We start from the raw sequence: 3,722 nt of genomic DNA, 5'->3' as shown, positions 1-3,722 counted from the left end.
ACAATTCCTAACAGCCAGGAAATGGAAAAAAAATCTACGTGTCTATCAGTTGATGGATGGACAGAGGAGATGGGGTGCATATACACAATCAAATTCTATTCTAGAACAAAAAAAAAAATGAAGTTCTGTTATTTGCAGCAACATACTTGGAGACAAGTATGTTATGTGAAGTAAGCCAAACACAGAATGACAGGCTCATGTAACCTCACTACCTCACTCCCCTCTGAAGTCAAGAGTTGATCACTAGAGGTTGAGAATGCTATAGGTTTCCAAAGACCAGGTAAAGTAGCGATGAGAAAGAAATAGGGGCACGTTCTAAGTATGTTTAAAAGTATAATTTGTCAGGACCAGGAAATTCTGATGTGCTTTTACACAAAGAATGACTACAGATAAGGACAACTTTATACAAGTCTAAAACTAGAAAAGCATGAGGGGCAACGGAAGAGTGCTTGCCTAGCATGCACGAGCCACTGTGTGCAACCTCCAGCCCTACACAAACAATAATGATAAAAAAAAAAAAAACGAGTAGGTAAAAGCTAGATGAATGTATTTTGAATGTTTCACCATAAAGAAATAATTGTTTCACCTGATCTAAACATCACGCAGTGTACACATGTTAGTCGCCTCTCATCTCTGTTACACTTAGCTGACAGAAGCAGTCTACAGGAAGAAATTCTGTTGGCCCCTGGGTGACGATGAGATGCAGTCAATTTTGGTAAAAAAAAAAAAAAAAAAAAAAAAAAAAGGCATTACCATAGGAGCCGTAAACTTCTAGTGATCAACTCTTGACTTCAGAGGGGTGTGAGGTTGGGTGGAGCCTGCCATTCTGTGTCTGGCTTATTTCACATAACATAATTGCCTCCAGGTGTACACATGTTGCTGCACATAAGGGAACTTTTTTTCAGTGCTAGAATAGAATTTGATTGTGTACGGGCACCCATCTCCTCTATCCAGCCGTGGCTGGTCACGTGGTGTCCGCAGTCAGAAAGCATGGAAAAATAAGAGCTGGAACTCAGATCATCTCCTCCTTTGTCCGCTTTTTATTAAGTCCGAGACCCTAGCCAAGTTGGGTCTCCCCTCAGTGACACCTCATAAGTGTGTCTTCTAGATGATTCCAAATCCAGTCAGGTTGACAGTGAAGATGAACCTTTACCATCCATATCGAGACATCTTATGGTGTACCATTAATATGCTTGATCTTTATCTCTTGTATCAGTTAATAAATGAATAACAAAATAAAAGTAAAAGACCACTTAGACTTTTAATCTAGGACCAAGGTATTAAAAAAAGTTATTTTTTTTTAATTAATGAGAACTTTTAAAATATCTACATCTAATGCTATATTAAAGGCCTCTTTTTCAATGCCTTATTTTGGAAGTCTGATTTGTAACATCCTATAAAATGCATTTATTGCAAGTACCAGTAAAGCTTCCAAAGATAAACAGCTCTTTTACTCTAGCTGGGTTTCCTTATCCTAACTCCTTTAGGGTTCTAAGAATCCTTATCGATGTCAACCTTTCTTCGACTTGAGTGCCCAAAATATACAGGGTACAAAACTGGAAATGTCAGAATTGTTTGTCACTTGGCAGAGTCAATCAATAGCCCTCTGTGCTTAGATGGCGACTCTAGGGAACTCACATTGTTACAATCAGCTTAGTACAAAATGATCAAACCTCCATTAACCAGATATTGGCTCAGTGTAAACAGTGCACTCTACGATTCCAGATGTGAACTGTGACGTTCAAGCCATGAATCCAAGGCACTTTTGCCTAATTCTCTCCTCTACAAACATTTTTAGAATACTTACTATACTAAGAGTTCCATGCCATGTGACAAAAAGGACAGAGAAATGAAGCATTTTTATTTCATCCTTCAATTATTTACAGTTTAACACACACACACACAGTGTGTATAGGAGCAAATGATCGCCTGCCTGACGGTGGTGGTACATGCCTTTAATCCTAGCACATGGGTGGTGGATTTGCCAGGCAGGCAGATCTCTGAGTTTGAGGACAGCCTGGTTACAGAGTGAGTGAGTGAGTGAGTGAGTGAGTGGGTGAGTGAGTGAGTGAGTGAGTGAGTGAGTGGGTGAGTGAGTGAGTGAGTGAGTGAGTGGGTGAGTGAGTGAGTGGGTGAGTGAGTGAGTGGGTGAGTGAGTGGGTGGGTGGGTGAGTTAGTGGGTGGGTGGGTGAGTGAGTGGGTGGGTGAGTGAGTGGGTGAGTGAGTGAGTGAGTGAGTGAGTGGGTGAGTGAGTGGGTGAGTGAGTGAGTGAGTGAGTGAGTGGGTGAGTGAGTGGGTGAGTGAGTGAGTGGGTGAGTGAGTGAGTGGGTGAGTGAGTGGGTGAGTGAGTGAGTGAGTGAGTGGGTGGGTGAGTGAGTGAGTGAGTGGGTGAGTGAGTGGGTGAGTGAGTGAGTGAGTGAGTGAGTGGGTGAGTGAGTGAGTGAGTGAGTGAGTGGGTGAGTGAGTGAGTGGGTGAGTGAGTGAGTGGGTGAGTGAGTGGGTGAGTGAGTGAGTGAGTGAGTGAGTGGGTGGGTGGGTGAGTTAGTGGGTGGGTGGGTGAGTGAGTGGGTGGGTGAGTGAGTGGGTGAGTGAGTGAGTGAGTGAGTGAGTGGGTGAGTGAGTGAGTGAGTGAGTGGGTGAGTGAGTGAGTGAGTGAGTGAGTGGGTGGGTGGGTGAGTTAGTGGGTGGGTGGGTGAGTGAGTGGGTGAGTGAGTGAGTGAGTGAGTGGGTGAGTGAGTGAGTGAGTGAGTGAGTGGGTGGGTGGGTGAGTGAGTGGGTGGGTGGGTGAGTGAGTGGGTGGGTGAGTGAGTGGGTGAGTGAGTGAGTGAGTGAGTGAGTGGGTGAGTGAGTGAGTGAGTGAGTGGGTGAGTGAGTGAGTGAGTGAGTGAGTGGGTGGGTGGGTGAGTTAGTGGGTGGGTGGGTGAGTGAGTGGGTGGGTGAGTGAGTGGGTGAGTGAGTGAGTGAGTGAGTGAGTGGGTGAGTGAGTGGGTGAGTGAGTGAGTGAGTGAGTGAGTGGGTGAGTGAGTGAGTGAGTGGGTGGGTGGAGTGAGTGAGTGAGTGGGTGAGTGAGTGAGTGGTGGGGTGAGTGAGTGGGTGAGTGAGTGAGTGAGTGAGTGAGTGGGTGGGTGGGTGAGTGTGGGTGGGTGGGTGAGTGAGTGGGTGAGTGAGGTGAGTGGGTGAGTGAGTGGGTGTGAGTGAGTGGGTGAGTGAGTGGGTGAGTGAGTGAGTGGGTGAGTGGGTGGGTGGGTGAGTGAGTGAGTGAGTGAGTGGGTGGGTGGGTGGGTGGTGGTGGGGGGTGGGTAGGTGAGTGAGTGAGTGAAGGGGTGGGTGGGTGGGTGGGTGAGTGAGTGGGTGAGTGGGTGGTGGGTGAGTGAGTGGGTGGGTGGGTGGGTGGTGGGTGAGTGGGTGGGTGGGTGAGTGGGTGGGTGGGTGGTGGGTGGGTGAGTGAGTGGGGTGGGTGGGTGAGGGGGTGGGTGGGTGGGTGAGTGAGTGGGTGGGTGGGTGGGGGGGTGGGTGGGTGGGTGGGGTGGGTGGGTGGTGGGTGGGTGAGTGAGTGGGTGGGTGGGTGGGTGAGTGAGTGGGTGGGTGGGTGGGTGAGTGAGTGGGTGGGTGGGTGGGTTGTGAGTGAGTGGGTGGGTGGGTGAGTGGGTGGGTGGGTGGGTGGGTGAGTGAGTGAGTGGGTGGGGTGGTGGGTGGTGAGTGGGTGGGGGGGGGTGAGCCTG

This window comes from Acomys minous (genome assembly GCF_964271855.1).
Source record: "Acomys minous genome assembly, chromosome: 5".
Classification (NCBI taxonomy): Eukaryota; Metazoa; Chordata; class Mammalia; order Rodentia; family Muridae; genus Acomys; species Acomys minous.
This window is presented reverse-complemented; position numbering follows the sequence as displayed.